The following is a 26190-nucleotide window of genomic DNA, read 5'->3' as shown; positions in this document are numbered from 1 at the left end:
GCTGTGGCTCTGGTGTAGGCTGGTGGCTACAGCTCCGATTCAACCCCTAGCCTGGGAACCTCCATATGCCGCGGGAGCGGCCCAAGAAATAGCAACAACAACAACAACAAAAGACAAAAGACAAAAAAAAAAAAAGCAAAACAAGGAAAGGATGACAAGCTACTAAATTTAAATGCATATTTCACTTCTCAAGGAGAAATGGAGAAACATCTTGTGACAACAAAAGCTGTATTGTACACAGTCAGTTAACAAAGAACAGTATCAGGAGGGTACCACACATCATGATGTAAACTGTATTTAGGGCCTTCTAAATAGACTGTCTCTTTGAGGGCGTGAACTTTCATGATGAGGGGGTTGAACAAGATGACTTATAATAAAATTCCTACCACAAACATTTTTAAGATTCTATGACTTTTACCCAGTGAGGCAAAACATTTGTGAAATCAGTGGTTGATGCAGCAGTTCTAATCTCATTCAGCAAATATTTGTTGAGTACATGAAAAGTTGATTCTATCTTCAGCAAAAAATCATGCAGACTCAAACAAATGCACATATATACATGTTCACAGCGGTACTATTCCCAACAGCCAAAAGGTGGAAACAAGCCAAATATCCAGCAATAGGATAAACAAATTATGGTACACACATACAACACAATAATACTCAGTCAAAAGAAAAAAAAAATGAAGTACTGATACCAGCTACAACCTGGATGAACCTTGAAAACATTATGCTGAGTGAAAGAAGCCAGATACAAGAGGTTTCATCTTGTGTGATTCCATTTATATGAAATATCCAGAAAGAATATTTATATGAGATAACCAGAAATATATAAATCCCTAGAGACAGAAAATGTATCAGTGATTGCCAGTGACTCGGGGGAAAGAGAAGTTGGAATCAAGAGTTAAATGGGTACAAGTCTCCTTTCAGAGTGATAAAAACATTTGGAACCAGATAGAGGTACATACTAAGTGCAACTGAATGGTATATTTTATTATTATTACCATTATTATTGACCACACCTGCAGGAAGAAATAAAAAATTAATACCAGATTAACTAGTTTATTTAACTCTTTAGTACCAAATTAATTGATTTCCCACCTCACAGTCTGTGTGGGTATATGAGTCTTTTGGAGTAGACGTTTGTTTCACGTAAAGAGGTCAGTTGGATTGGTGGTTGTCAATGAAACTCGTATCAGGATTTCCTGGGGAAAATATACTAATTAATATTTTATTATTCTTTAGAAAAAGCAAGGTACAAAACAGTGTATAAAATGCTATGTTGGAGTTCCCGTCATGGTGCAGTGGTTAACGAATCCGACTAGGAACCATGAGGTCACGAGTTCGATCCCTGCCCTTGCTCAGTGGTTTAACGATCCGGCGTTGCCGTGAGCTGTGGTGTAGGTCACAGATGTGGCTCGGATCCCGCCTTGCTCTGGCGTAGGCCGGTGGCTGCAGCTCCGATTCGACCCCTAGCCTGGGAACCTCCATATGCCGCGGGAGCAGCCCAAAGAAATAGCAAAAAAGACAAAAAAAAATGCTATGTTTTTTTCCTAGCCACATCTGTGACATATATCACAGCTTGTGACAACGCCAGATCCTTAACCCACTGAGTAAGGCCAGGTATCGAACCCACATCCTCATAGACACTGTGTTGGGTACTTAACCCACTGAGCCACAGTGGAAACTCCTGGAAGTACTTATTTTAAACGAAGTATTAATGCTACTAGGAACTAGTCTTGTTCCTCCTATCTGAACTTGACCCTAAACAGTGCAAGGCATTCACTTGCTATGACTGAGAGGTGGGAGAGAAAGTGAGGTAGGGTTGGTACCTAAGAAGAGAAAAGAAAAAGAAGGGAATAATATTCAGATTTGATATTCAAAACAGGATCTTTGTAAGAGCTTTGTGAGATGTAGCTCACATACCCTATAATAAACCCTTTAAAGTGTGGAGTATGTTACATTACTAACTTGTTTAAACTGTAGTTAAAAATATGTAACATAAAATTTGCCACTCTAACCTTCCTTTTTTTTGTCTTTTTTTTGTCTTTTTGACTTTTCTAGGGCTACTTCCCTCAGCATATGGAGGTTCCCAGACTAGGGGTCTAATCAGAGCTGTAGCCGCCGACCTATGCCAGAGCCACAGCAACGCAGGATCCGAGCCGCATCTGCGACCTACACCACAGCTCACAGCAATGCCAGATCCTTAAACCACTGAGCGAGGCCAGGAATCAAACCTGCAACCTCATGGTTCCTAGTCGGATTCGTTAACCACTGTGCCACGACGGGAACTCCTCACTCTAACCATTTTTAAGTGTACAACTCAGTGGCATCAGTTGTATTCACAGTGTTGTGGAACCCCCAAAAGGAATTTTGCAGGGAAAAAAAGGCTGGATATTCCAGAAATGTCAAGCAAGAGAGGATTATTAAAAATTTCTTTAGGAAGATCACTTGTGGTACAGTGGGTTAAGGATCTGGCAGCCTGGGTTGCTGCTGTGATGCGGGTTTGATCCCTGGCCTGGGAACTTCCACACATGCTGCAGGTGCAGCCAAAAAAAAAAAAAAAAATCCCTTTAGCTCTCATTTGCCATACCAAGGGCCTGAAAGACCACAGAGTTTCTGCTACAATGTATAGAAACTCCTGCCTAACATTAAGACTTAGTCAAAAGGCTGGATATGGTTAAGAAACTATATGGCATCGAAGAAAGAAGAGAGAATGCTGTACTTCCACTTCCGGTCCTGGGAGTTACAGTGGGGTAGTGTAAGAGAGCAGGTGAGGAGTTCCTGTTGTGGCTCAGTGGAAATGAGTCTGACTAGTATCCATGAGGACTCAGGTTAGATCCCTGGCCTCACTCAGTAGGTTAAGGATCTGGCGTTGCTGTGTGCTGTGGTGTAGGTCAAAGATGTGACTCAGATCTGGCATTGCTGTGGCTGTGGCGTAAGCCAGCAGCTGTGGCTCTTATTCAACCCCTAGCCTGGGAACTGCCATATGCCGCAGGTGCAGCCCTAAAAAGACAAAAAAAAAAAGAAGAAGATAGAGAGCAGGTGAAGGAAGTTCCCATTGTGACTCATTAGGTAATGAACCTGACTAATAGCCAAGAGGACTTGAGTTCAATCCCTGGCCTCACTCAGTTGGTTAAGGATCCAGCATTGCCGTGACCTATGGTGTAGGTTGCAGCCGAGGCTCAGATCTGGCATTGCTGTGGCTTTGGCGTAGGCTGGCATCTGCAGGTCTGATTTGACCCCTAGCCTGTGAACTTCCACATGCCACTGGTGCAGCCCTAAAAAAAACAAACAAACAAAAAGAGAGCAGGTGAGGAAGGCAGATCCACAGGTTGAGATCTGGGGCAGGGAGGAGGCATGTCCCCCAACAGGAGTCTCCTACTCCACATTTGAGAGTCTGGAAGAAAACCCTTAGGCAGGGTGGGCACTCCTATGTGAACGTTGTTAAGAAAATAGGCGGCAAGTGCAGGCATAGGGAAGGACCAGTTTGAGCTTCTGGGCCTCCCTCAGACCCGTGAATGGCGAGTTGAGAGCTTTGTGCACCTGCTGTAGGACCCGCTGTAGCAGCATCATGGCAGAGCCTCAGAGGTGCCAGCTGTGTCAGCGAGAAGAGGAAAGGCTGACTGACTCAGCAGGAGATGCCGGGTCTTGACTGAGCCAAGAAAGAGCATATGTTAGGAACAAACTGTAAGCAAACACTGGGACTAAGAACCAGGACCATGCCCTCGAGGAACTCAGTTATGGCCAGCTCGCTGATTGCCTACCCAAGCCCACCTCCTCTCCTTTCACTTAACAAACTCCAGTTACATTTGACATGTCAAAATGCCCAACAATTTTTTTTTTTTTTTGTCTATTTAGGGCAGCACCTTCAGCATGTGGAGGTTCCCAGGCTAGGGGTAGAATCTGAGCTGCAGCTGCCAACCTATGCCATAGCCACAGCAATGAGGTATCTGAGCTGCGTCTGCAACCCACATCACAACTCATGGCAACATCGGATCCTTAACCCACGGATCGAGGCCAGGGATCAAACCTGCGTTGGCATGGACGCTAGTTAGGTTCTTAACCACCAATCCATGATGGGAACTGAAAATGACCAACAATTTACACTCGCTTACTCAGACTTTCCCTGGGAAATTCATCTAGAGGTGCTTCTGGGAAAGCTTTTCTCTATCTACCCCTTAATACTGCTGTTCTTCAACAGTCTGTTCCCTCTTTTCTCACCCATCATTTTTCCTCTGGATAATCTCACCAATCTGCTTATCTTCAGTTACTATCTATATACAAAATAATTCCCAAATCTATATCTCCAGCCCAGAATTCTTGACTTTCAAATTAGTACATACAGATGGATATTGGGAAGTTCCCATTGTGGGTCAGTGGTAACAAACCTGACTAGTATCCCTGAGGATGCGGATTTGATCCCTGGCCTTGCTCTGTGGGTTAAGGATCCGGCATTGTCACAAGCTGCGGTGTAGGTCCCAGATTCGGCTCACATCTGATGTTTGCTGTGGCTGTGGTGTAGGCCGGCAGGTAGAGCTCCAATTAGACCCCTAGCCTGGGAACTTTCATATGCCATGGGTTTGGCCCTAAAAAAAAAGTTCATTGGGCATCTCCACTTCAATTTATTCCATAATTATTTACTGGTTGTGTCTAAGGTACAAATTGCATCTATTCACTACTGAACTGCTAACTCCTCCTCCAGGTTCCCTGTTTTTGTTGTTGTTGTTGTTGTTTTGGCTTTTTTAAAATAATATTCACAGAAGCATTCTTTTTTTTTTTTTTTTTTTGGCTGTGCCTGCGGCATTCAAAAGTTCCCAGGCCAGGGATCAAACTCACACCACAAGTGACAAACAGTGACAAACCAGATCCTTAATCTGGCGAGCCACCAGAGAAGTCCATAACAGCATCTTTACAATAACCAAGATGTGAAAGCAACCTACGTGTCCATCAAAAGAGGAATGGATAAAGAAAATGTGGTATGTAAATACAATGGAATACTACTCAGCCACAAAAGAGTGAAATGTTGCCATTTGCAACAACATGGATGGACTTGGATGGTATTATGCTTAGTGAGATAAGTCATACAGAGAAAGACAAACACTATGTTTGTGTGGAATCTAAACAATAAAACAAATTAATATAAGAAAATAGAAATAAACTCACAGGTATAGCGAACAAACTCATGATCTCCATTGGGGAGAAGGCAGGAGGGAGGAGCATCATAGGGTGTGGGACTAGGACGTACAAACTGCTGCCTATCAAATAAATAAGCTACAGGGATATACTCTTCAGTATTTTATAATAACTATAAAGGGAGTATAACATTTAAAAATCATAAATCTCTCTGTTGTACGCCTGAAACATATAATATTGTATGTCAACTATGCCTTATTTATTTATTTAGTCTTTTTTTGTCTTTTGTAGGGCCGCATCTGCGGCATATGGAGGTTCCCAGGCTAGAGGTCGAATTGGAGCTCTACCTGCTGGCCTACACCACAGCCACAGCAATGCAGGATCCAAGCCGCGTCTGTGACCTACACCACAGCTCACAGCAATGCCAGATCCTTAACCCACGGAGCGAGGCCAGGTATCGAACCCGAAACCTCATGGTTCCTAGTCGGATTTGTTAACCACTGAGCCATGACGGGAACTCCATCAACTATGCTTTATTAAAAAATCAATTAAGGGAGTTCCCGTCGTGGCACAGTGGTTAACGTATCCGACTAGGAACCATGAGGTTGAGGGTTCGATCCCTGCCCTCACTCAGTGGGTTAAGGCTCCGGCATTGCCGTGAGCTATGGTGTAGGTTGCAGATGCGGCTCGGATCCAGAGTTGCTGTGGCTCTGGCATGGGCCGGCAGCTACAGCTCCGATTAGCCCCCTAGCCTGGAAACCTCCATATGCCGTGGGAGCGGCCCAATAAATAGCAAAAAGACAATAAATAAATAAATAAATAAAAATTAAAAAAAAATAATTAGGGACTTGTGGCTTAGCAGGTTTTAAGAACCTGACTTGTGTCCATGAAGATGCAGGTTGGATCTCTGGCCTCTATCAGTGGGTTAAGGATCTGGCATTGCCGCAGGCTACAGTGTCGGTTGCAGATGTAGCCTGGATCCAGCATTGTTGTGGCCATGATGTAGGCCTGCAGCTGCTGCAGCTCGGATTCAACCCCTGGCCTGGGAATTTCCATGTGCCACAGGTGTGGCAATAATAATAATAATAATAATAATAATAAAATTACAACCCCCCCCAATGTCATAATATTAACAATTTCTGAATCTAAATGATGGTTTATGTGAATTCATTGTATTATTGGAAATTTTACCTCTATTCTTTCCCTAAATCTTACCAAAATGGTGATAAAGGGATGAAAATCCACAAGGAGAAAGAGAAGGGAAGAGATGTCAAGTGTTTTGTTGTTTTTTTTTTCCTCCTCTTTCTAACAGCACATTTTTGGAGGATGGAAGGCAGGTGGAAGAATGCTGCCTTTAGTATCAAAAAGGAAGCTGTAGGAGTTCCCGTGTGGCACAGTGGAAATGAATCCAAGTAGGAACCATGAGGTTGGTGATTTGATCCCTGGCCTTACTCCATGGGTTAAGGATCCGGTGTTGCCGTGAGCTGTGTGTAGGTCGCAGAACCGGCCCAGAGCCTGTGTTGCTGTGTCTGTGGCGTAGGCCAGCAGCCACAGCTCTGATTCGACCCCTAGTCTGGGAGCCTCCATATGCCGTGGGTGCAGCCCAAAAAAGCGGAAAAAAAAAAGGAAGCTGCAAGTAACTTCAAAGGGGATACTGATAAGGACAGGATGTAGGACAAACACAGAAAGGAGGCACCAGGCCCTACCAAAGATGGGGATAAAAAAGGTGGCTGGAGTTCCCGTTGTGGCTCAGCGGAAACGAATCTGACTAGGAACCATGAGGTTGCAGTTTCAATCCCTGGCCTCGCTCAGAGGGTTAAGGATCCGGCCTTGCTGTGAGCTGTGGTGTAGGTCACAGAGGAGGCTCAGATCTAGCATTGCTGCAGCTGTGGCGGAGGCCGGCAGCTGTAGCTCCAATTGGACCCCTAGCCTGGGAACCTCTATATGCCGAGGGTGCAGCCCTAAAATAAATAAATAAATAAATAAATAAAGAGGCTGGCCTTTTCCCACTGGATGCTTCTGGCCACGCTTTGACTTTTGGCCTTGCTGCATCCACAGGGAATCTTTTTCAGCTTTGCATGGCCTTTGAGGTTCCTTCCTCACGATTTTAAGTCTCAGTAGGTTCATCCAATTGGCCCAGCCTCGGTCCCAGGATGGAGGCAATGGAACAACACTGCCTCTTTGGTTCTGTATCAGAAAGGGGGGCTCAGAAGCAACCCCACAATTCCCCAAGTTGGAAAGGCATTTAGATTCTAGGTAACAAGAAGTGATAAATGTCCACTTCCCCTCCTAGTGCTTAAGAGTTTCAGTTCAAAGCAGTCCAAAGAGCGACTGCTGAATTTGAATAAACATCTCATCAGTCAAAATGACTGTTTTGTCAACCTTCCCAAAATGTTAAGAATGATAATTGAGTGGCAGGGATTCTCATGTTATCCTCAAGAAAAGATCCCATAATTCAAAGAGCTTAATGAAAACCTTATTTCAGTTCTTAAATTATGACTACTCCATTAAAAATCATAAGCTGATATCAAAACTCATCATCTTAAATCTTCCATTTTTCCATTTGTCCATCAAGCCCTAAGACTAATAAATCTTCTTAGCATCTTAAGTCAGCTTTCTTCATGTTGCACCCCAATGTTTTTCACTTTGTAAATATATGAAAACCATAAAAGCCAAAATTGGCATCTTTGGTGAGGAAGTTAATTTGAGTTTAGAATGTTCCTTTTGTCATTACGGAGTGCCTTAGGGCTGCTAAAGTTAATTCTCCTTTCTGTGTTTACTTCAAGGAGCTTAAGTGCAAAAGAAAATTAGTTTGTATTTTTTTTTCCATTATCTAATCTGTATACAGTGCTTCTGGTTTGGCAGTAAAAATACAAATGAGCAACAGTAACAACAACAAACACACACACACACACATGCACATAGACAAAGGCATAGGCTTTCTTTGTTTTTTGTCTTTTTAGGGCCGTACCTCGCATATGGAAGTTCCCAGGCTAGGGGACAAATCAGAACTGCAGCTGCCAGCCTACATCACAGCCACAGCAACACTGGATGCGGGAAGCATCTGAGACCTACACCACAGCTCACAGCAACACCAGATCCTAACGCACTGAGTGAGGCCAGGGATCAAACCCACAACCTCATGGATACAGGTTCATTACCACTGAGTCACAATGGGAACTCCAACAAACGCATAGGTTTTAATGCTAAATGCACAACGGGATAAGACAAATTTTAACTAAAGGAATTTATTCACATATGATATCTCCTTCAGAAAACAGAACAAATGAAGAAAGGTGGTCAAATAATATTTCTCAAGGGGAAGAAAGATACAATCTCTTCCCAGCATAAAATTCAGCTTTCCAGCTACTCATGCCTATAAAAAGATACATTAGAAAACTACCTCCCAAGAAAGCCAGCCACTTATATTTTCCATGTCTTCCAGCTAAAAATACATCCAGTGTAATAATAAGCAGTAATGCACTCACTGCTTCAGATCTCTGCATCTGAATAGCACAGACTAATTACTTGCTATAATTCTGTCTTTGTGGGAACATGAAGTATTATTATCCCCATTTCACAGATTAAAGAACTGAGACCAAGTAAATTAAAAGTTCAAGACTACTCTGTCAACAATAACTGAAACTCAAGTTCATAGGCCTTCCTACAAAATTGATACGTGTGCTTATCTGCATCCAGCCTCTTGGCAACTGTCAGGTGGAACCATGTGAAATTGCTGGCATTAGGTTATTTTTGAGTACAAAAATGTCAGCTTTTGTGTGGTTCAACCTAATGATTTGTCTACATTTATTGTGGCATAGTGTCTGTACCAAAGCACTGCATTTTCTCCTCTTTATGGTGCCCTCCAAAACAGAAGGTCCTTGACAATCTTTTGTTTGACTCTCAAACAAGTTGAGATTCTATACATCTTACATTGAACCACTGTCCCTTGTGTGAAGCATCTATTGAAGGATAACAAGTTAATCTAAAACCTAGAGGCTTGGAGTTCCCTGGCTCAGTGGGTGAAGGATCTGGCTTTGTCACTGCTGTGGCTTGGGTCACTGTTATGGTGTGGATTTGATCTCTGACCTGGTTAATTCTGCATGCCGAGGGTTTGGCAAAAACAAAAATAAAACTTAGTGACTTGAAACCATAAACGTGATCTTAACACAGTGTCTGAGGATCAGGAATCCAGGAGAAACTTAGCGGGTCCTCTGGCTCGTGGACTTTCATGAGGTTGTAGTCAAGGTGTCAGCTGGAGCTGCAGTTACTCGAAGGCTTGTCTGGAGCAAGAACATGCATGCTCTGTGGGGACTTTATTGTGCCCAGGAGCATGAAAATTTGCTCTTGGATATAAAGGTAGTGGGGGGAATCTTAGCTCTTACAATGGCTTTCTAAAGCTCAATATTACCTGCAAAAATATTTTTTTAAAGTTTTTATTAGAGTAGATTTACAATGTTGTGCCAATTGCTGCCATAGGGCAAAGCGACCCAGTCATACATATACATACATTCCCTTTATCATCCCAAATCTTATTCCTTAGTAGTATATAACTTCTCTCATTAAGGAGAAATGAAATAATTAAGATGATTACACTGGAAGTTTAATATAATTTAACATGTCTCCTTAAGGAGGTTTCTTAGTCCAATTGGACTGCTCTAACAAAATACCACAGACTGGGTGGCTTATAAACAACAGAATTTTATTTCTTTCTGTGCTGGGCTAGAAGTTGGAGATCAAGGTGCCAGCAGATTGGTTCAGTGTCTGATGAGGGCCTACTTCCTAGTTCAGAGATGTCTGCTTCTCACTATGTCCTCACATGGTAGAAGGGGTAAGAAGCTCTCTGTGGTTTTTACAGCTGTATCTGCAGCATATAGAAGTTCCCAGGCCATGGGGCAAATCAGAGCTGCAACTGAGACCTAAATTTACATCCTTCCAACAATATTTGAGAATGTCTGTCACCCTGTACTTGAACCTTTCCTAAGTGCAAAATCAGCATTACATTGAGGAGTTCCCACTGTGGCACAATGGGTCAAGGATCTGGTGTTGGTGAGGCTGTGGTGTAGGTTGAAGCTGCAGTTCAGATTTGATTCCCATATGGGAATTTCCATATGCCAAGAGTGCAGCCAAAATAAGAAGAAAAAAAAATACAGGTTATCTAAAGCTACCTGAGAATCACCATGTATAGGTTCCTGCCAGATAAAGCTACTTGAGTCTCAGATGAAATTCCTAAAGTTAAAAGAAGATCATGGTACTTAAATTTGCAGCAGCCAGTGAGAGATGGAGGTTCACATTCTGTTCAAACATTTGCTTAATTTTTTTTTTGCTTTTTTTTTTAGGGCTGCACACACAGCATATGGAAGTTCCCAGGCTAGGGGTTGAATCAGAGCTACAGCTGCCGGCCTACACCACAGCCATAGCAATGCCAGATCCAAGCCGAGTCTTCAACCTACACGACAGCCCATGGCAATGCTGGATCCTTAACCCACTGAGTGAGGCCAGGGATCCAATCCACATTCTCATGGATACTAATCAGGTTCGCAACCTGCTGAGCCACACCGGTAATTCTCCCTCTTACATTTTAACAGCATTGATTTCAGCACCTGGTCTAACTCAACCGAACTCTTAACAGAGAAACTTGTTAGTTTGCGAAGCAGGAAATTTGGAGCAGGACTGAGCTTCAGTTGAGTTGATTCAGCAACTCAAACCTTTCAGGCACCCAGAACCTTTTCCCTTTCCCTGAAGTTTGCAGAACCAATTTCATCCTAAGGCTGGTTGTGAGATTGTTGCCAGAGCAATGGGTGATACACATTTCCTCATTCATGTTTTCATGTGGCTTTCTAAGAACAAAGTCTCTCTCTCTCACTCTCTTTCTCACTCTCTCTCTCTCTCTCACACACACACACACACACACACACACACACACACACAGACAGACACGCCTACACACCCTTTGGCATGCCTCTCCTGGCCTCTGATTGACATACACTTACCCAGGTCTGTCCATTTGAATACACCTTGATCAGGGTAAAGTGAGTATTGCATTCATGACATTCACTACACTGCTTTGGTTTTGAAGACCGTGGCAGAGACTGTTAGATGCCTCTCTCCCAAACCCCCCTTCCCAATTCTTCCTTTTTTCTGCACCTGAATTTTCCAGCACACAGATATGCAGAATGAAGCCTATTTTTCCAAGCTGTTACTAGATGTGGCTATGAGACTAAGTTCTGGCCAAGCTGAAGTAGCATGTACAACATTGGAAGTGTTCTTAAAGGGAAAGGGCAGAACCGTCCCTTCCTTTTCTCCTTCCTGCTGACTGGAATACAAACATGATAGCTGGAGCTGGAATAGCAATGTTGACACCAAGAGGAAAAACCACTCATTGTGACTGACAGAGCATCAACAAGAGGGTCCTGGGTCCTAATAATGAAGGTCATTATCCATTATATTATCCATGCTAATCAGCTAACTGGGTGTATTAATCTCCCGGGACTGCCTTAACAAAGTACTGGGAACTAAGTAGTTTAAACAATTGTCATTTATTGTCTCACGATTCTTTTTTTTTTCTTTTTTTGCTTTTTAGGGCCACACCCACTGTATATGGAGGTTCCCAGGCTAGGGGCTGAATTGGAGCTAGAGCTGCCAGCATATGCCACAGCTGCAGCCATGCCAGATCCAAGCCACATCTGTGACCTACACCACAGCTCACGGCAACACCAGATCCTTAACCCACTGAGTGAGGCCAGGGATCAAACCCATGTCCTCATGGATACTAGCCGGATTCATTTCCATTGAGCCACGACAGGAACTCCTGTCTCATGATTCTGAAGGCAGGAAATCAGCAAGGTTAATTCCCTCTGGGCACTCTAAGGGAGAATCTGTTCCATGCCTCTCTTCTGCTTCCAGTATTTGCCGGCATTCCTTGGCTTGTAGATGCATCACTCCAACCTCCGTCTTCACCTAGCAGTCTCCCAGTGTATCTTTGTCTGTGTCCCAGTTTCCCTCTTGGAAGGACATCAAGTCGTATTAAAAGCTTACCCAGCTCCAGAATGACCTCATCTTAGCTAATTATAGCTGCAACCATCCTGTTTCCAGATAAGGTCCCCGTCTGAGCTTCTGGATCACATTCCACCTAGTACAAAAGCGAATGCCAGTGGTAACATCTTCAAACACAAGCTACTCTGACTCTAATTCTGGCACAAGCTGTGTGTCTCTCCTCGCAGGATATTATCCAGGGACATAGCCCAGGACCTCTACCTTTTTACCTAAGGACCAAGCCTAACTGTTAAAGTCGTTAATGTCAACAAGCATCCTTTCCACAATATTACGGCTTCAAGAAGTTTAATCTTTTCCTGAAGTTACCCTTGGGCTTCTCCTATTTGACTAAAGTATTATTGAAACTTGACACAAATAGAATCTTAGTCATATGAAGAAGATAGCAAATGGCCTAAATATTTGTGCAGCACCTATTGTATGCAGTACACTTTTCTGAGACCTCTTTACACAGAGGAGAGTCAGACTTCTAGTCCTGGGAGGAAGGAGAAAGTACATAATTAACTAGATGGGTCAACTTTCAATTTTATCAAACTGGTGTCTCACCACATTATGACACAAATGATATGACTTAAATGTGGTACTTTGGGTCAATCATAAAACAAACAATTTCTTGGAAGAGCTGGAGGAGTAATCTGTTCTTGCAGGCCAAATAGATAAGAGTAGTGTTTTAAAAATTCAGTGCACTAAAATTAGTTTGGCTTGTTAGTACTACCATTTGACATTTTTATCCCAGTAGTTTCTGATGTTAAACATGATCTTATTCCACTTAATTTCTTTCCCATTCTGGAAGTTATGTGTGTGTGTGTGTTTTTCCGCTTGCCCCTGTGGTATGTAGAAATTCCAGGGCCAGGGACTGAATCTGAGCCACAGCGGTGACCCAAGCCATAGCAGTGACAATGCTAAATCCTCAACCTGCTGAGCCACGAGGGAATTCTATGGAAGTTAACTGTTTTTAATCTCAGTTATTTCCAAAATAGGGGAATTTCAAAACAAGAGTCAATTTAGGTTACACGAGCAGAATGGTCCAGCCAGCCTACAGAATCATGAGAAATTATAAATTATTGATGTTATAAGTCACTAAATTTTGGTATCATCCATTATACAGCAATAGGTAACTGATAATACAATCTTTAATATCATTAAACATTACCATATTATTAGCCATCTCAATTATACATATCAACAAAAGGCAGAGTTAGAAGGAAAATACCTAATAAGCAGATGTTGGAGGTAAAAATCAGTGAAAGTTAAAGAATTTAGGAGTTCCCATCATGGTGCAGTGGTTAACGAATCTGACTAGGAACAATGAGGTTTCGGGTTTGGTCCCTGCCCTTGCTCAGTGGATCAACGATCCGGCATTGCCATGAGCTGTGGTGTAGGTCGCAGACGCGGCTCGGATCCTGAGTTGCTGTGGCTCTGGCGTAGGTCGGTGTCTACAGCTCTGATTGGACCCCTAGCCTAGGAACCTCCATATGCCAAGGGAGCGGCCCAAAGAAATAGCAAAAAGACAAAAAAAACCCCAAAACTTAATCAATTAAATTAGATAATAAGAACATGAAATTTAGAAATAAATTTACTCGGTGACATTTGGCACATGGATATGTGATCATGGAATGGAATATTTTTTGCTCTTAGGGTTAATAATAACTTCCTCAATAACTCCTCAATAATAGTAATGAATAACTATCATAACTTAGGAAGATGAGAGAATTTTTTTTTTTTTTTCTTTTTAGGGCTATACTTGTGGCATATGGAGGTTTCCAGGCTAGGGATCAAATCGGAGCTACAGCCATTGGCCTACACCACAGCCATAGCAACACAGGATCCAAGCTGCATCTGCAACCTGCACCACAGCTCACAGCAACACTGGATCCTTGACCCACTGAGTGAGGCCAGGGATCAAACCCTAAACCTCATGGTTCCTAGTTGGATTTGTTTCTGCTGCGCCACAGTGGGAACTCCGAAAAAAAATTTTTTTAAATAATCGTTTAGGAGTTCTCATGGTGGCACTGTGGAAACGAATCCGACTAAGAACCATGAGGTGGCAGGTTTGATCCCTGGCCTCACTCAGTGGGTTAAGGATCCTGCGTTGCTGTGATCTGTGGCATAGGTTGCAGACTCGACTCGGATCCGGCATTGTTGTGGCTCTGGTGTAGGCCAGCAGCTACAGCTCCAGTTAGACCCCTAGCATGGGAACCTCCATATGCGGTGGTGTAGCCGTGAAAAGACCAGGAAAAAAAAAATTGTTTAAAGGAGTTCCCATCATGGCTCGGCAGAAACGAATCTGCCTAGGATCCATGAGGATGCAGGTTTGTTCCCTGGCCTCGCTCAGTAGGTTAAGTAAGGGTCCTGTGTCGTCATGACTGTGGTATAGGTTGCAGACACAGCTTGGATCTGACATTGCTGTGGCTGTGGCATAGGCCAGCAGCTACAGCTCCGATTTGACCCCTAGCATGAGAATCTCCATATACGGCAGGGTGGCCCAAAAAAAAGCCAAAAAGAAATTATTTAAGGATACAAGCTCTCAGACAATTGGATTACAATCCACAGGCTCATTAATCATCATTGTACTTTAGAAATCAATACAGGGGGTTCTTGTTGTGCCTCAGTGGTTAACAAATCCGACTAGGAACCATGAGGTTGTGGGTGCGATCCCTGGCCTCGCTCAGTGGGTTGGGGATCTGGCATTGCTGTGGCGTAGGCCAGCAACTACAGCTCCTATTCGACCCCTAGCCTGGGAACTTCCATATGCCACACATGGACACACACACACACACACACACACACAGAAATCAATACAGGAGTTCCTGCTGTGGCACAACAGGATGAGTGGCATCTCTGGAGTGCCAGGACGAAGGTTTAATCCCTGGCCCAGCACAGTGGGTAAAAGGGATCCAGCATTGCCACATCTGCGTAGGTTACAACTGTGGCTCAGATCTGATCCCTGGCCCTGGAACATCTATATGCCATGGGGTGGTCAAAAAACAAAAACAGGAGTTCCCGTCATGGCGCAGTGGTTAATGAATCCGACTAGGAACCATGAAGTTGTGGGTTTGATCCCTGCCCTTGCTCAGTGGGTTAACGATCCGGCCTTGCCGTGAGCTGTGGTGTAGGTCACAGATGTGGCTCGGATCCCGCATTGCTGTGGCTCTGACATAGGCCAGTGGCTACAGCTCCAATTAGACCCCTAGCCTGGAAACCTCCATATGCCGCCGGAGCGGCCCTAGAAAAGCCAAAAAGCCAAAAAGCCAAAACAAAAACAAACACAATACAAGAGTTCCTAGTGGGTTAAGGATCTGGCATTGTCACTGCAGCGGCTTGGGGGCTTGGGTTGCTACTGCGGCTTGGGTTCGACCGCCAGGGAACATTTTTTGGCACAGCCCTAAAAAATCAATACATCAAAAAGAGAAAGCTACATACTAATATTTTTTATAATTACATATGTAAAATCCTCAACAGAATACTAGCAAAATGAATCCACTCATACATAAAAAGGATTATACAGTATGTTCAAGTGGAATTTATCCCAAGAAGGCAAAGTTGGTTTAACACCTGAAAATCTGTTACTGGAATACACTGTATTAATAGAATAAAGGACAAAAGCTACAGGATGATCTCAATGCAGAAAAGGTATCTGACAAAATTTAATGCTGCTTCCTGAAAAAACACCCATTGAACTGGGAAAGTAACGCAACCCATCCCAACACAGCTGATTGTTTATTTGTGCCTGCGGTTTTTCACATAATCCTTTGTAAGATACATTTGGTTGCAACTCCTTCTTGAGAGCACACAATAAGGTCTATCTTTGCCTACACGTCGTAAATACACCCAAGAGTGAATCATTCACACAAAGCATCATTGAACATGATGGTAATTTGCTCCGAATAAAGAATGAGCTTAGGAAATTACTTTGGTTCATCAAAAATGAAATGCAGTTCACAGTGGAGGAAGCCTAAGTGAGGACAAAAATAGAAATTCAGGAGTTGGAAGGGACCTTAAAAATCACAGAGTTCGAACTGTTTAACCTCTGCATGAATCCACTTCTCTGCCAAGATGCCGGCCCATCTCTAAAAAGTAATAAATAAGTAGGATATTCCAACTTTCAAATATGGTCATTTAACTAACAAGATATTGAGTGTTTACTAATGTGCCAGGGACATATCAACGGAAAAAGATCCCAGCACCTGTGGAACTTAAATTCTAGGGAGGGATGGAAGACAATAAGCAATAAGCAAAGTAATTCTATAATATGTTAGAGAGTGAAAAATGCTATGGAAAAGAGTAGTAAATCAAGGGAAATTGGGAGTGATTGGGTAGTCTGCGGAGTTTTAAATCAGGTGGTTAGGGGGTTCCTGCTGTGGTGCAGTGGGTTAATGCTCCAGCTTGTTTCTGCAGTGGTGCTGGTTCAATCCCCAGCTGCAGCAGTGGTTTAAGGATCTGGTGTTGCTACAGCTGTGGCATTGGTCACAGCTGTGGCTCAGATTAAATTCTTGGGGAGATGGGATTAAGATGGCAGAATAGAAGGACTGGAGCTCAACTTCTCTCCTAAAAACAACAAAATTCACAACTAAAGGCTGAGCGATTTTCAACCAAATGGATCAGAAACCTTAAAAAAGATATCCTAATCCAGAAGACAAAGAGGAGGCCACATCAAGAGGTATGGGGGCGATTATGCAATATAAGCAACCCCATACCTCCCAGGTGCGAAACCCCACGGACTGGAAAGTAACTGGTTCACAGAGACCCACCTACAGGAGTGAGAGTTCTGAGCCCCACATCAAAATCCCACGTGTGGGGATCTGGCACTGGGAGAAAGAGCCCCAGAGCATCTGGCATTGAAAGCCAGTGGGCCTTGTGCACAGGAGCTCCACGGGACTGGGGGAAATGGAGATCCCATTCTTAAAAGGCACACACAGACTTTCACATGCACTGGGTCCCAGGGCAAAGCAAAGTCTCCATAGGAATCTGGGTCAAACCTGACTGCAATTCTTGGAGGACCTCCTGGGAAAACAGGGGTGAATGTGGCTTGTTGTGGGGGAAGGACATTGAAAGCAAAGCTCTCGGGAATATTTAGCAGTGTGCCTTTCTCTGGAGGTGGCCATTTTGGGAAAATCTGGCCCCACTCATCAGCACTGAGAAGCCCCAGGCCAAACAACAATCCTGGTAGGATCAGTAAACAGCTGCCTAAAGACCCTCCAGGCACACAGCCCTGCCTCTAATACCATCCAGAGACAAAGCCCCACCCACCAGAGGGACAGGAATCAGCTCCACCTACCAATGGGCAGGTATCAGTCCCTCCCATCAGGAAGCCTACAGCAAGCCCCCATACTGACATCAGCCATAAGAGGGGCAGACACCAGAAGTAAGAGAGGCTACAACTCTATTATCTGTGGGAAGGTCACCACACCAAAAACCTATAAAAATGAAGAAACAGAGAACTATAACTCAGATGAGGGAGAAAGAAAAAACCCCAGAAAATCAGCTAAGTGATGAGGAGATTCTCAGCCTCCAGAAAAGACTTTAGACTGTTGATGCTGAAGATGATGTAAGACATTGGAAATAAACTGGAGGCGAAGATGGATAACTTACAGGAAACACTGAGCAAAGAGATACAAGGTCTAAAACTTCAACAAGAAGAGATGCAAAATACAATAACTGAAATAAAAAATTCACTAGAAGCAGCCAACAGCAGAATACAGGAGGCAGAAGAACAAATAAGTGAGATGGAGGACAGATGAGCGGAAATCACAGATGCGGAACAGAAAAGAGAAAAAAGATTGAAAATAAATGAAGAGAGTCTCAGAGAACTCTGGGACGTTAAACGCACCAACATCCATATTATAGGGGTGCCAGAAGGCGAAGAGAGAGAGAAGGGGACAGAAAAAATATTCCAAGAGATAATAGCCGAAAACTTCCCTAAGATGGGAAAGGAACTGCTCACTCAAATCCAGGAAGTGCAGTGAGTACCATATAAAATAAACCCAAGGAGGAACACCCTGAGACACGTATTAATCAAACTGACCAAAATTAAATACAAAGAGAAAATATTGAAAGCAGGTAGGGAAAAGAACAAATAACATACAAGGGAACCCTGATAAGGTTATTTTGCAGATTTTTCAGCAGAAATTCTGCAGGCCAGAAGGGAGTAGCATGATATACTTAAAGTGATGAAAGGAAAAAACCTCCAACCAAGATTACTTTGCCCAGCAAGGCTCTCATTCAGATTTGAAGGAGAAATCAAAAGCTTCACAGATAAGCAAAAGCTAAGAGAATTCAGCAACACTAAACCAGCTTTATAACAAATACTCGGATTAAATTCTTGGCCCAGGAACTTCCTTATGCCATGGGTGTGGTCAGGGTGATCTCACCAAGGAGGTGAGGGACTTAGCCAATTGGATTTCTGGGGAAGGGCATTCCAGGCAGAGGAAACAGTCAGAACGAATGCCCTAAGGCAGGCCCAAGATACCTCTCCTCTCCTCTGATTGCTCTAATGTGAAGTTAAGTGAAGCCACAGACCTATTGGATTGAGTTTAAGGAAACTTAATGTTTCTTTCAATTATGAATATTGGCAACAGGTTCTGCTTCTACCAGCACCTCCTGTGCCTGTCCTGATCTTTCTCTAAGTTATGAAACCACATTATATTTCAACCACTTTGACATAATAGGGCCTTGAGATTCCTCCATATAGTCTCATATAAAAACATAAGCGAACTGAACCAATACAAGAAATAAAATTGCTATTGGTTCAGAGAGTCAAGGATCAGGACAGGCATGGAAGGCAACAAGGTAGGAACAGAAGGATGCTTATTAGAAGCCCGTGAGAAATTTGCCCCCGGTCCAATCCCACAACCTGTCCCAATCCAGTTTGATTTGTTGTTCTTGCTTATGACTCACGAACTAGCCGCCACAAAACCTTAAGGGCTCACTCAGGCAGCCTTGTTCTTCTGGAAGAACAATCTCCTCTGTCTGGAGTGATAGAAAGCTGAGTCAGGGTTATACCCTTGCTTTTTCAATAATTCCTCATATTACAAAAATCCCAAATGTAGCCAGATGTTGTGAATTTTGTTTTAAAAATGTATTTCTGTAGTTCCCGTTACAGCATTGGGTTAAATAAGACCTGGTGTTGTCTCTGTGGCAATGCGGGTTCAATCCCCAGCTCACTGTGGGTTAAGGATCTGGCATTGCCACAGCTGTAGTGTAGCTTGCAGCTGCAGCTTGGACTTGATTCCTGGCCCAGGAATGTCCATGTGCCACAGGTGTGGCCATTAAAAAAAATGTATTTCTGGAGTTCTCGTCATGGCACAGTGGTTAACGAATCCGACTGGGAACCATGAGGTTGAGGTTTTGATCCCTGCCCTTTCTCAGTGGGTTAAGGATCCGGCGTTGCCATGAGCTGTGGTGTAGGTTGCAGACGCGGCCCAGATCCCGCGTTGCTGTGGCTCTGGCGTAGGCTGGCGGCTACAGCTCCGATTAGACCCCTAGCCTGGGAACCTCCATATGCCGCAGGAGCGGCCCAAGAAATGGCAAAAAGACAAAAATAAATAAATAAATAAATAAACAAATGTATTTCTGATATATATATAGAACCTTCCCATAACCACAGATAAAGAGTTAGGCTCATAACTTTTTTTCCCAGCATGATCTGTTTCTCAATTTGTTTGGGTTATAAAATGTTTTGGGTATTCTGCTATAGTCATTTTTTCCAGGTGGTTTTTTTTTCTCATTTTTTTACTTTAATCCATATGTAAAAAATAATCCAGGAGTTCCCGTCGTGGCGCAGTGGTTAACGAATCCGACTAGGAACCATGAGGTTGCGGGTTCGGTCCCTGCCCTTGCTCAGTGGGTTAACGATCCGGCATTGCCGTGAGCTGTGGTGTAGGTTGCAGACGCGGCTCGGATCCCGAGTTTCTGTGGCTCTGGCGTAGGCCCGTGGCTGCAGCTCCGATTCGACCTCTAGCCTGGGAACCTCCATATGCCGCGGGAGCGGCCCAAGAAATAGCAACAACAACAACAACAACAACAAAGACAAAAAAAAAATAATAATCCAATAAAAATTAAAGACAATACCATTGTCTTTCCCAGTTTATTCAGAAAGAAAACTTACAATATAGTGATGTTAGGGTAGGGTGAACCCAATCTGGATGGCAATTAGCAAAATCATCTACATGAAAATAAACCGGGAGAGTCTTATTAATCACACAATTTAAATACTAGGGAGGAAGTAATTTTTCAATAACAGTTTCAGTCAATAGCCACATTATTGGCTATCATACAGTGAATTTGCAAAACAAATAGACTTTTGGAAAACACAGTATCACCCCAAATTGTCAATTCATAAAGGAAAAGATTCAAAGATCTGACTTGTAAGAATTTGAAACTTTTGTATCACAAAGGACCTCATGAACAAGTTAGAATATATGTGACAAATTAAAAACAATTTTGCAGAATACCTGCAAAAATACACACACACACACATATTTTAATGGCCGAACCCATGGCATATGGAATTGTCTGAGCCAGGGACTGAATACCAGCCACAGCTGCAACCTACAGTGGATCTTTTAACCCACTGAGCTGGGCCAGGGATTGAACCTGCACCTCTGCATCAACCTGAGTTGCTGCAGTTGAATTCTTAACCCTGCATGCCATGGTAGGAATTCTAATAACTATTTTTAATTTTTAAAAATTTTTTAATTTTTCTTTTTAATTTTTGTCTTTTTCTAGGGCCGCACCCGAAGCATATGGAAGTTGCCAAGCTAGGGGTCTAATCAGAGGTGTAGCTACCGGCCTACACAAGAGCCACAGCAACGCCAGATTCTGAGCCACATCTGTAACCTACACAACAGCTCATGGCAATGCCGGATCCTTGACCCACTGAGTGATGCCAGTGATCAAACCGGAAACCTCATGTTCCTAGACGGATTTGTTAGCCATGACGGGAACTCCAATACCTATTTTTTAAATAAAGGATTACTACACATCAAATAAGCTAAAAGAACAATGAGCAAAGGATATAAAGACATTTCATAGAAGAAATAAAAATTGCCCTTAAACATAGAATACTCAATCTGATTTGGAGTTCCTTTTGTGACTCAGCAGTAACTAGCCCAACTAGTATCCATGAGGATGCAGGTTCAATCCCTGGCCTCGCCCAGTCACGAGGGTTAAGGATCTGGTGTTGCCGTGAGCTGTGGTGTAGGTCGAAGATGAGGCTTGGATTCCTCATTGCTGTGGATGTGGAGTAGGCCAGCAGCTGCAGATTCTATTTGACCCCTAGCCCTGGAACTTTCATATGCTGCAGGAGTGGCCCTAACAAGAAAAATAATCAGAAACGAAAACAAAAACATATACTTATGTATTCACAGCACATTAACAAAAAATTCTTAGTTACATGTGTTTGTTCAGGAAGACACTATACCAACCTGGGGACAGTGATTTTCTCTGAAAATTATGACATTTACTTTATAGTATTGTTTTGTTTGAATATACAAAATAAATGTGTGTTATATTTACAATCTGCAACAAAATCAAGAAATCTTGTGACTGGGTCATCTTGCTGTACAGTAGAAAATTGACAGAATACTGTAAACCAGCTATAGTGGAAAAAATAAAAATCATTTAAAAATAATCAAAAAATTAAAAAATCAAGGATTCTATTTAGGGAAAGAAAAAAAATTGGGGGTTTAGAAAATTATCTGGTAAGAAAATACATTTCTAAACCATATGAAGAAAAAATTGTGTAGGCTTCCTCTATAGGTTATTTTCCTTCAAATTTATGGCTTTATTCCTTCTGCTTACAATTTAAAAAGCAGGTTTTAAACAAAAAAATCAAGTATCTTATTTTATAAATAGTTATGAAAGGGGGTAATTTAACTGCAATAAAGATGTCTTAGGAGTTGGATCTAATGCATAGATATTGAATATTAGCTCATAGAAGGGATTGGGAAGTGAGTTTTACAGAGAGGGCTGCTTTCTTTTTCTTTGTGGTCTTTTTAGGGCCACACCCTCGGCATATGGAGGTTCCCAGGCTAGGGGTCAAATCAGAGCTGTAGCTACTGGCCTACACCACAGCCACAGCAATGCAGGATCCTTAACGCAATGAGTAAGGCCAGAGATCAAACCCTCATCCTCATGGATACTAGTTGGGTTTGTTACCACTGAGCCACGATGGAAACTCTGAGAAACTGTTTTCTAAATTATAAAATCCACAAACTCAAATTCCAAATGTGGATGAGAGACATGCTCACTCAGCCATACCATGACTAGGAAGTGATGAAATAAAATTCTTATCTCAAAGCAGGACAAGAGAAGTTTAAACATAAAACTTTCCTCTGCTGGTTTGGGCCTCCTTCCTCCCCTCTAGCATCCACGGTGCATCTGTATTATTTGTTAACCAGACCTCCCCAACGGCAGAAATATCTGCTCAACCATAAAGCTCATTTTCCTTCTTCTGGCTCCATCCACGTAACTCCTTAGAAGATTACCTATTTATGACCTTATTAATGTTATAGCTATATTATTCATATTCTGCCTATTTTTTAAATCATTTCTTGCATTAAAAGATGAGTGACTGAGCCTTTGATAAAAAAAAGGATGACTTGAAATGACCAAATATATAGTTCTATAAGGTCAATGATTGTAATAGCATAGCTCCAGCTATGGGAAGAAGCAACAAGAAGGAACAGTTTCCTGAACCACGACAGACCAGTAAGACAGGTGGCCAGAGGCCTTTGGTTACTGTTAACAGGGCCTGGTCCAGTTAACAGCATACTGAGTGGCCTATGAATGAAATGCCCACCTGACCTGGGAATGAGCACCATGGGACAAATTGGTCACAAAATGACTCCCCAAACCTTAGTCAAAATTAAGACCAAAAGGGAAGGGATTGTAAAGTAAAGAATGTCACTCACTATCCAGTTCTGCAAGAATCAAGTCATTAGCTGCTGCACGCACACCCTGAAAGGACTTCAGGGCGAAGATCAGGATGAGGCACTTTGTGCTTTGGGAAAGCTGGCAGAACTGGCCCTCGGATAGATACTTTCAAAAGAAAATTTTATCAACCCAGTTTCTTGCATCTTCCCATATTTCTCAAAGGACTAAAACCATTAACTAAGCTGTTTGTTCCTTGCAAATAGTAGTAAACTTCTAAGATGTGTTAATTCATATACCTCTTCACCAAAACCACATTATATACACTGCTCTCCCCTTACCTCTTTGGAACAGTCCTCAGAGCTTTCCATTATAATTCTCAGGTTAGCTTGGATAAAATAGTCCATTTCTTTCTTAGATTGACTTTTTTTTTCTGGCTGCGCCTACAGCATGAAGAAGTTCCCAGCTCAGGGATAAAACCTGCACCTAAGCAGTGCAATCCTGGATCCTTAACCCACTGAGCCACCAGGGAACTACTAGATCTACTACTGATTACTTTTTTCATTGATAGGAGGGAGGTCTTTTAGCTTAATCTCATTTCATAGCTTCACTCCATTTCCCCCCAACTTTCTCTCACAAAATGCAGTTACGCCTTTAGAAGCCAAAAATCTATTTCAAATATAAACGTTCTAGCTAGATTGCTGGTAATTTTCAAAACATGCTTGTTCAGAGATTTCTACATTATTAAGAATATAGAAATAGCTCTGTAATTAAGAACTAATTAGAAAGGCTTTAACAGAATAATTTAATGTTAAACATTTAAAAGTGAATTTATTACCAATAAACCAAATGAAGATATTAAGTTGAAGAAAAATAATTTTCCTAAACACTAAAGAAAAACACAGGATATGTATACATGAGTTCTTGGGAACTGAGTCATAGCTTGCATAGTTGTGATTGTCACAAAACCCTTGTTGGTTTTGTGCACTTATGATAATCCACAGAGGATGAGACGGAAGGGCAAAATGATTCCAGCAGTGAAACTGAAGAATAGAACCAACTGGGAGGAAGCCTCTTGTTGGTACAAAGTAGACTGTAGCTTTGACAGGCAACCTTTTGAAAAAAGAAATTGGTCATTTGGTTATTTTAGTAAGGAGGCTGCCTTCTGAAGGAGGTAACAAAGAGCTGGCCTTGTTTTAGCAACCTGTATGACAATTCACATTCCTTTTAACTGAAGGCAAAGATGAGAAACGTGTCCCCACCCCTGTTCCAAGTCTATCCTGAAGTACAGGTGTTTGGTTATGACCTCACCTACCCACGCTTGGAGACCTGGCACAGCATGGACAAGTCCAAACAGTAACTCAGTCCTCCACCCAACACTCTCTTCATAATACTCCAAACAGAACCCATTTTGAAAATGGGGCACCCCCTTAAGACAACTACCTCCCACTTTTCTGGGTTCTCTTCTATAGAATGTCTCCTCGCAAATCACTCTTATTTCTCAAGAAACCATTTGGATGAGGTCACTTCATATTGAGATTTTTTTTTTTTTTTTTTGGCTGCACCTGCAGCATGCAGAAATTCCCAAGCCAGGGATCTAACCTGCACCACAGTAGTAACCTGAGGCACAGCAGTGACAATGCTGGATCCTTAAGCCACTGAGCCATCAGGGAACTCCCCATGCTGAAAGGATCTTTAGCAGATCCTTTTCCTTAATAAAATTCAAGCTCCAAAGCAAAGGAGTCAAGAGTCCTTAGCATCAATGAATAAATAATCCTTTTAAGTCTTTCTTTTTTTGGAGGGGGCATGCCCCAGGCCTGTAGGAGTTCCTGGGCCATGGATCAAATATGTACCACAGCAGTGACTTGAGCTGCCTGCAGTGACAATGCCTGATCCTTTTTTTTTTTTTTTGTCTTTTTAGTTTTTTCTTGGGCTGATCCTGCGGCACATGGAGGTTCCCAGGCTAGGGGTCTAATCGGAGCTGTAGCTACCAGCCTATGCCACAGCCACAGCCACGCTGTGACCTACACTACAGCTCACAGCAATGCCGGATCTCCAACCCACTGAGCAAGGCCAGATATCGAACCTGCAACCTCATGGTTCCTAGTTGGATTCGTTAACCACTGAGCTACGACGGGAACTCCTGACAATGCCTGATCCTTAACCTGCTGTGCCACAAGGGAACTTTCAAGTTTTTTTTTTTTTTCCCCACCCTCCTCCATTTCTTGGGTGTTCCTGCTTGTTTTTACTCATACCATTTCCTATATATTTCAATGTTCATTTTGTCTATGGAAATCTGTAGTCCCACTGACACTTTTTAAGGATTAGCTCAAAGGTTCTTTCCATAAGTTTCAGATACCCTTCAAATGAATATTGAAAGCCCTGGCCCTCTCTTCCCTAGGTACATTTCTCACAGCCCCAACAAAGCCCAGGTACCTTGTCTTCACATGGCCACGTGGTGAACCTCCTGAGAGGAAACCATCCATTTCCTCCTGCTAGGGCTAAGATTCTTAAAACAGATTCTTGGAGTTCCTGCTGTGGCACAGTCTGTCTCCAGCACCTTGAGTTGCTGTAGAGGTGAGGGTTAGATCCCTGGCCTGGGAACTTCCAAATGCCTCATGAGCAGCCTTAAAAAGCAAACAGAGTCTATCAGTTTCTTCTTTTCATGCCCCAAAGCACATAAAACAACTCAACACAAGTGTGCTCTCAATACACAACTGAATAAACCAAGAAATTGAGTCAATTTTTTTTGGCCTTTTAGGGCCACACCTGTAGCATATGGAAGTAGCCAGGCTAGAGGTCAAATTAGAGCTGTAGCTGCCAGCCTACACCACAGCCAAAGCACCACCAGATCCAAGGTGCTTCTGAGACCTACACTGCAGCCTGCAGCAATGCCAGATCCTTTAACCCACATCCTCATGGATACTAGTCGGATTCCTAACCTGCTGAGCCACAACGGGAACTCCAAGAGTCAATTTTTTGAAACCAGTACTTTTATAGAGCTCTTGACAGGGAGGCAGTACAGAGATTAAGAGCATGGATGTGGGGGGTCAGAGTGATCTGGATTGCAGGTCACTGGGTTACTTACCTGCTGTGTGTCTTAGGCATTTCCTTTAAAAAATGAGGTTA

The sequence above is a fragment of the Phacochoerus africanus genome, chromosome 15, assembly GCF_016906955.1.
Source record: "Phacochoerus africanus isolate WHEZ1 chromosome 15, ROS_Pafr_v1, whole genome shotgun sequence".
In the NCBI taxonomy this organism is placed as follows: domain Eukaryota; kingdom Metazoa; phylum Chordata; class Mammalia; order Artiodactyla; family Suidae; genus Phacochoerus; species Phacochoerus africanus.
Note: the sequence above shows the minus strand (reverse complement) of the source record.